This window comes from Clytia hemisphaerica, unplaced genomic scaffold, assembly GCF_902728285.1.
Source record: "Clytia hemisphaerica strain Z4C2 unplaced genomic scaffold, Clytia hemisphaerica genome assembly, whole genome shotgun sequence".
In the NCBI taxonomy this organism is placed as follows: domain Eukaryota; kingdom Metazoa; phylum Cnidaria; class Hydrozoa; order Leptothecata; family Clytiidae; genus Clytia; species Clytia hemisphaerica.
The window spans coordinates 615,086-624,090 of NW_027103968.1; positions in this window are offsets into that span (position 1 = coordinate 615,086).

Sequence of the window (9,005 nt, forward strand, 5' to 3'; positions counted from 1 at the left end):
GGAGTACCCTGCCCAGTTGGCGGCCGAAATTTTTTTTATTCAAATTTTTCACTTACTTTTTACTTTTTTGAAAATCCTTTTCAACCAACGGTTAGACAACTTTTAACATGCTCTTCGTGTTTGTTTTGATTTTTTATTTGAGGCGATCTTCTTAGAATAAAAAACTTTCGAAGCGAGCGGTACTAGTGCCGAATTCTCGACCGACGTACCAGTCTGCGACCGATCGCAAGAAGGAAAAAATCAGTGCTCTACTTACAGGTAAGGTCATATTAATTGATCAGGATGATAAAAAAACTCATAAGCTTTCCCGTATTACATTTATTTACACTCGTTCTTTTGTTTTAAAATAGCTTACTTACCCCTTCGGCATGTTTTTTCAGAATTTTTCTTCAAGTCGCCATTTTTTTCTAAAGTTTGTTTTTGTTTTGTTTTGAAAGTGGCGGTCTATGGAGAGTCTTCATTTGATAAAAACGCGGGAATTTTTTATGTCTGTTTTTTTCTCTTCGCATCTGGAATGTTTTGATCGCAATGTAGAGTCTTCTTTTTCATTTTTTGAGTTTGGTCGGTCGCAGACTGGACGTCAAATTTCGAAGCTGATTGCATCAACTTTTTTATCAATATTTCAAACGAAGGAAACTGTATCAAGCTGATTTTTACAGAAATGCTTTCTAACATTTTTTGGAGTGGGAGTTGAAGCGTTTTTTCTTACGAAGCTTTTTTGTCCACAGGTAGCCATATTTTATTTTTTTCGAAAAATCCGGGTTTTTCATGTGCTTCCGTGCAAAGTTGGATCTTTCGGATTCTACTCGTTCTTTTCTAGAACTTTTTTTACACAGTACGGGAAATAGGTCAAGGCAGATTACTAACAAAAGAAATTCTCAAGAGGTTTGTTTTGCATGACTTTTCTGGGTTCAAAGACGGTCGCCAACTAGACCGGTCGCCAACTGGGCAGGGGACTCTATTGCCTCTTTTACGTCCTCTTTTGCTTTGGATAAAGTTATGTAACATAGACAGTGCGTCTCAAACCGCGATATTTCGAGAGCACGGAAGCGTGTCAAAACACCAGCTTTTTTAGAGTTTTGTCTCGTTTACCCAAACGCTGCAATCCTGCGTAGGCTTTGGGCTCAAGACTAGAACCCCCAATACGAGACATTGGCCTGACCGAAAAAAATCATCATCATCAATTTTGTTAATTGTCAGAGTTGTTTACTCACTGGAAATACGCAACTTTCTGAAGTTTCGTTTTTTTTCGGTTGTGCTTCATTTTAAAAATAACGAAGATGAAAAGTTACCATCAATCCCGCGAGTAAAAGAAAGTACTCCGACTAGTCTACGAAAAGTGCGCTCGCGCGGCGAATAGAATATCTCGCAAATAATATATGCATAAAACTGACAAAATCCTTTCTTTTTTATGCTTAGGTGACGTCAACATCGATCCTGACTCGACAATGGAGGACCAAATTTGGCAATGTATAATTATTACGAGCGGCCGAGAAAGTTTGTGTGGCGCAAAAATTGCGCGATAAACGAAGCCCTAGAAGAACGCCCACTGAAAATTGAAACCAGGAATTTATTGAATATTTCACTAATGAAGTATCAAACTTTTTGTTTTTTGTAATTATTATAAATTCATAATTTTTAAATACTATTTTTTGAATGTCAAAAGACAATTAAAGTGAATTTAAGCTGATTGGGTGGATATTGGGCGGACGGGCGTTTTGCACGTGCTGAAATTGGAAATTAAATGAGAGTAAAAGACGGGGGCGTCTTAGCAGTGTAGACCTAAAGCTCTCAAACAGCATCTAATAACATGAAAACCAGAATATGATTCTTCAATGGGAATCAAAACTATAAAGTGCACTTACAAACATCAATTTGTCAGATCTAACAAAATTAATAACCACACTGTCATCATTGACAATAAAACAAACGATTTTCTGTCAAGAGCCTTGTTAACATTCCAACAATTTCCATCGGGATGCTCTATCACAGCTCAGTTTACCATTTTTGCGAAGCGAATTTATTCGAGCGAAGCAGTTTTGCTATTTGTGTGCACGTACCTTTAACTTCTATCCCAAGCGAAAATTTACTATAAAATTTGCTATATAAATCACATCTTCAAACCGATGATTTTATCAAAATGGCCTTGAATGGTTTGGCTTGAAGCCACGAAAACTTTCTCAGTTTGGTAGCTAGGACTTCGAAAATTGCCGTTTTAAAATGGTGTACCCTAGCAGTGAACAGCAACAAAATTACTGGAAGCCGGAACACGGACTTAGAATCTGAAGTTGATCAAATTGCAGCGCAGGCGGCACTAGCATCTATCTAAGCAATCTAAGCAGTGGTTCTTCGGTTTTAAATGTTTATTTTGCTTTAATTTGTGGCTTTAGTTTGAACGGTGACAGAAAGGATCTTCATCATCCCTTGACTTTTAGCAGCAAGTATCAAGTATCAAATAAGGTCAAATAAGGTCAATCAATGAGAGTATTTGCAAGTCGCGCGGGCGGGAGGAGTGCTCTTTTATAGTGAACGAAACTTATACCTTGCAAAACCAAGTGGATATTCTATGATAAAGAAGTACGGAGGTAATGAAATTTGTCTAATTTGTCAAGAAATAAATCAAAACTGCCCAAGAACCAACAAGCCATCTTTGTACATTTTTGTTTTTGTTTTATTTTTATGTTTTGATGATTTCGACAGACGATTTGTGATTCGAATAAAAATAAAATGTTCGATCGTTCGACGAATATCGTTCGATTTTATTAAGGCACCATTTACACTAGAATAACTAGAAGGAAAAAAAGAGCGATGCGCGCGGGCGGCAGGAGGGGGGTGTTGTGCCGCCGTGGATTATGTGGTGTGTTTGGGCATTAAGGTTCTTACGACCCTGTCTCTATAACGGCTTTATTAGAGGGATTTTTAGAGTGTCTCTTATTTTGCTAGCAACTTGCGAATTGAGGTGGAGTCTGAATCGCTTCGCAACCCTTATACAATACGGCTAGTTAGCGCGGACCGAGGATTGAGCCGCACTGCTGTTCCCCTCAGGCAAAATCGTCGATTCTGTAGAGGTCACGAAATTGCCGAGTACAGACGTCAAAAAAAAAAAATTCAAAATGGCTGCCGAGCGAGCACTGACAAAAAAAAAAAATTAGGAGTTTTCAATTGCCTACTACAGCAGAATAAGACAGAGAAATGCAGTAAAATAAAAAGTAAACAAACCTTGAACCTTTTGTTTGTCAAAATAAGGAAAATATTCTAGCTGCAGTAATGTTTACATTCAGAAATAAATCCATTTTCCACCAGACCTACAACAAGGTTTCAAACCACGCTGCGGCATTACTGGCAATGAATTCTGACTTAAAAAATGTTGGTCCAGTTCCCTAGAAAGGGTATGATTACACTTCCAAATGACTTTTTTTTACAATAACATTTGTCTTCTCACAAATCCAAAAATAAAGGTTATAAAACCAACACGGGGTCAACATTCTTTACAACAAACCGTCAGATCAAACTTTATAAAGATCAACCACAAAAATGTCACTTGTTTTCCTGATATCTGAATAATATTAAAACCTTTCTGTATATATTTGGTTCTTCAAAACCATTTCCCTTTCCCGCAGCAGGCTTTAAAGTTCATGTTGACCCCCGGTTTTATTTGCGCGGTAATCTAGAAAGGCCTTTAGTGCGGTATAAACAAATGATTTCATTGGTTTAAAAAAGTCAAAACATCAAGCTATATCACGTGATCAGAATCATGATCGGACTAAACGGAAGCCGTGGTCATATGTCATATGATATTTTCGCGCGTTTTAATTCGGCAAAGTTTAGTAAACTCGACCACGTATTAATGTTTTGATTTTTCAAGCGGGGATTTCTGTAGAATGATAAAATATGGCTTGGCTGGAATCGACACCATAACAGCAGTGACCGAGAACTCTCGCATAGCGCCCGAGCTCCCGCGCGGCGCGCGCCGCGGGGATGAAAAACTTCAATCTGTCAATCATTTTCTCAAGCGAAGTATACGCGAAGTGATTCTAGCTTTACGATAGTGCCGCGGATCATCAATGGATAGTATTCAATTATCATTATCCCTATATTTTCATTCCTAGAACTTTTGCAAAAAAAAGGAAAAATAGAAAAGTTGTATTTTTTACTGCCCTATTCACATACTGAATTTGAAAGATCTTCTATGTGGCGTTTTTTTGCAAACTTCGAAAAACTGATTTTTGTCCCGCCTTTGCGGGATTTTGGCTCAAGTGCTTGAGTGCAGCATAGGGTACAAAGTCCAAATATGCGTTTCCCGTAATTTTTGTATGAAGAGTTAGTTCTATACTGCTTAGTATGTAATATTAATTCATTATTCTTTTATTTTTATTTTTCGCGAATGAAAAATGAATTTTTGATTTTTGAATTAAAGAAATATAGTATAATATATTGTATTTGATTGTCAATGCCAAAAGATACTTACGAATAATCTGCTGTGTTGCTTCGCTATTTACCCCCGGATTGTTTTAGTAGGCACTTCGGTCACGTAAATAAAAACACGTGTATATGTTGAAGCCGACTGTGGACTGACCGCAATTGCAATTACATAAATTATTGTGGAAGGGAACGCTTGAGACGAATGTTTGGGAAATCAAAAAGACAACTTTTGTGAGAATGTTGAGTTTTGTTTATATGGCTGTTTGTGACGCACTGATAGAGCCATCTGATTTAAGTCATGATAGAATGAGATGATAGAGGAAAATGAATACCAAACAACAGCTTACCACACTGAAAAATCTGGACTGAATGAACTTGTAGGTGAGGTGGAGGTGGGTGTTAAAAATAAAAGTTTTTAAAGTGCACAGGATGGCTGCCTGCTGTCTCCTTGTTTGTTTACGTTTGCGGTGCAAAGTTCACTTTCGTTATTGACGCTTACCTTATAATCTTATTTTTCGTAGTATCACGTATCGCGGGAGAAGTATTTTCGGTGTGAACTTGAAAGATATGACCGCGTACCATGCACTTAAAGAGTTATCAAAACCGCTGACCAATGCTATCTTAGCTGTGATGCCGATCTAACTTCTCAAGTAAAATATTTATTTTTATCCAGGAATTTGCGGAGTAGATTTCATTAACTTTGAGGTTTCTAAGCTAGTATAACTGACTGGGAGACCGATTTTGTAAAAATGTCTGACATCCAAAATCAGGAAATAATCAATCATCTCAAGCTCAAATTTACAGGTATACTACCAGCATCTCTTGTCTTTGGGCGTGGGTTTTCTTTAATAACTTTCTTTTTATGCTCAAATCTGATTGGAAGCAGTAAGAAAGAACAATCAAGATTTTTTTCTTATCAATGTTTGATGCCCAGACACGGTTTAAAATCCATCCATCAGCATCATAATCGAACGCCGAATCAATTGAATGCAATCTAACTCAAACAATTAATAGACCTTTTTTCAAAGAGGACGTCCTGTTGAATAATTATGTACTCCAGCCATAAAAACAATGATAGAGCCATGCATAATTACTGTATCATGCATATTGTAATAATTATGCATGGTTTTATCATTGTTTTTCTGCTGGACTACATAATTATTCAACAGGGTGGGCTCTTTGAAAAAAGGTCTATTGCCGCTCGATTATCAACACAATCAAATCGTTATCAAATATACCAGAATTTGCAGGTCCATTGATTCAACCAGGCGTACCCAATCGATATAAACATCGATTGTCGATTTAATCGATGTCAATCGATAAAAGTCGTTCGTAATCGATGATCGATCGATTACTAATCGATGGCCAATCGATAGGAACGTAAAATTTTATTATCGATTGGTATCGATTTTCATCGATTAAATTCGATTATTATCGATTAGCCATCGATTGAATTCGATTGTTATCGATAAAGATCGATTGCGATCGATTGTGCTAATTTTCTGTATGTATGATCGCTACTCTGTGTACCAGAGTGTATCTCTTAATTTCGCGGTCCAAGAGAATTTTGTCTTGATTATTGCATTTTTTTGCAAAAAAGACTCTACTTTTAGGGTTTTTTTTCAGTTGACCCAAAAAATCACATTTCCCGGCATATTAATTTCACGGTTGAGCTCCAAAATCATTTTTCGCGGCATTTTAATTTCGCGGTTTTCTGAACTCGACCGCGAAACCGCGAAATTTTCATGCAATAAAGTATTTCGTCGACGGCCGGATGACTATTCTGACGACCAATTTTCCACCGGTCGGTGGACGACTATCCACCGACCGAATAACTATCTCGATGGCCGAATTTCCCGCTATTCTAACCCTCTTGGCGACCAGGGCTTGGGTAGAATCACACAAACAAATCACTGTATTAATTAATCGGATTAATGCACAGGGGAATAGGAATGGCCAAATACCATGTACCGTGGTTTTTCTAATTTAACGCGTAGTCTAATTTAACGCGTACCCTGTTTTTGGCGAAAAATCGTAATTAATTTTACCTTAATTATTAACGCGTAGCCAAAATTCTGCATAATTAATTTCACTCTAATTATTACGCGTGATCAAGCCTTGGACAAGAAAAATTAGACAGGAAAGTTTTATTTTTGATAAACTTCTTTCTTTTAAAAACACAAATTAAAGGGATCTTCGTCATCCTCCTCTGGCTCCTCCAAATCAGCTAATGCTTGTTTAATACATTATACGATCTATATGTAATATATATTACACAAGCCTTTAACGCGTACTTAAAACACTTGAATATCGTAATTAATTGTTCTCTAGTTTTTCACGCGTAGCGTCGAAAATAATCATTTATTGCCACGCGTTAAATTAGAAAAACCATGGTAGGGTTGCGTTTTTAGCGAATATAAAGAAATCGATATTAATCGATAACAATCGAAAGCAATCAGCGATTAATCGATAGCAATCGATAACAATCGAATCCAATCGATAAGAACGTAAAGTCTTAGTATCGATTGGCTATCGATTGTTTATCGATTAGTTATCGATCACTATCGATTATTATCGATTAAGATCGATTAATATCGATTGATTTCCCGTATCGATTTCATCGATTGGGTACGCCTGGATTCAATTATAGGTTTATATTACGTTTTTAATATACAACACCGATATTAGGCCGATGGAATTTAATGTTATGTTTACCGTAAGCCGCCCGCGTGTTCAAAAACCTGCCGCATCAAGTTGTCATTATTTGCCATTTTCTCGAAAAGTTGTCATTATTTTTCTACGATGGTAGGGTGCGCACTCGTCGGGATTTTTTGCGCGGAACGAGGAAGAATTAAAAAAAATGAACTTCAAGGCATTAGTACTTACCTTTAAATCATCCAAATGTGTTCATTCTTTTTTTAAAATCAATCAGGAGTTATCAGGAAAACAAGTAAAAAAAACTGCATCAAGGTATCTATTTTCTTTCCAAATATATTACGACCCTGCCGGTGCACCCGACAGTCGGGTGCTGTTGTCGGGTGCTTGAAGTTAGAAATTTTAACACCCGACAGTCGGGTGCACTTTGTCGGGTGCTATATCTTTGACGCTCTTAACAGCACCCGACATGTAACGGGTATGTGGCGATTTCCGAAGGGCGGAAAAACGGGTTCTTTTTACTACCGCCACCCCGCCCGTAGTGGGCGCTCGGCGTTTTTGACGAAATTACTCTTTCGTCAAACCAATCTCTTTAGTTAAAAAATGTGATTTCTGATTCTCGGGTTTTGATGTTCTTGGGAGAAGTTCACGGATTAACGTTTTTTTTCTTTTTATTCATTCATGCGTAGGTTTTCCCTCTTCTGCCTACCTGAAAATCGTGTGTCATTAAACTCTTAAATGACGTTCAATTTATCTGAGCTGATTGAGTAACTTCGTCAACTGGACGCTATATATCACCTGGGTTTTCATTTTGTACCAAAAAGCTACTTGTATGCCGAATTTTTTTTTCTATCTTTTTAGCGTACCCCCACTATTCTTATACAACCATTGCATACATACGTACGGTACATACAAACTGTTTGGATGGCTGGGGACAACGTGTGTGTTGCTCAAAAGAAGAAAATTGGACAACAACCTTTTTATAATATAGATCATGTTCTAGACGTCACGGTTCCGTATCGTTCCAAAACGAAACGGTTCTGAAACAAGTGTGAATAACGCCAAAATTTGAAAAAAAGAAAATAAGAAGACGTTACAAAGCAAAGCAAATCGGAACGGTTTCGCTCCACTATTTTCATCGGAACAGAACTGCTCCGTTTTATTGCTCCGAAACGCTCCGAAACCAATATGAACACTATCGTGGAAACACTCACGGAAACCATACCGGAATGATACCAGACCGTAACGTCTGAACATGGTCTTACAGACAATCTTTGAAATACATACAATTAAAAATATGTAAAATAATAAATTATATATAAGGCCATTTGATCATCAATGCATTCCCTCTGTTTTCTTTCTGAAGGAGATAGAAAGTAGAAAGATTTATTAATAGACTACCACCCTTCACGATTTTGAATCTCTTGTCTATCCACAGCTTTAATATCCATTTCACATTATGTCTGAGATTATAAGCCTGATAAAATATTTTTAAAAGTATCCATAGAGTAACTAATTTAAAAAAAGCCATTCCTCTCTCCGGAATTACGCATCTCCACAGGCCAGTTAGAACGCCATGGACATTACGTCATTATGAAACTAAATATCAGATGAGATCGAGCTATTTATATCATGATATTAAAGGTAATTAACGTCTTACCTGGATAAACCAGTACGTCCGTGTGTTTTGTCATCATCAGAATGTCTAAAAAACGAAGAAAAGAAGAGAAAAAAGCGAGTGGGTGGGATGTCATGCCTCAAACCTAAACACGGAGAAATAGATTGACCATCGAATGCAGGCTGGAATTTAAGAATATCGAAACATATGATCAAAGTAGAGAATCAAAAGAAAGACACGGCAATTTTTTTACGACTAAAATGTAAATATCAAATTAAAAGTGATCACCTGTTATCGCTATTTGATTCAT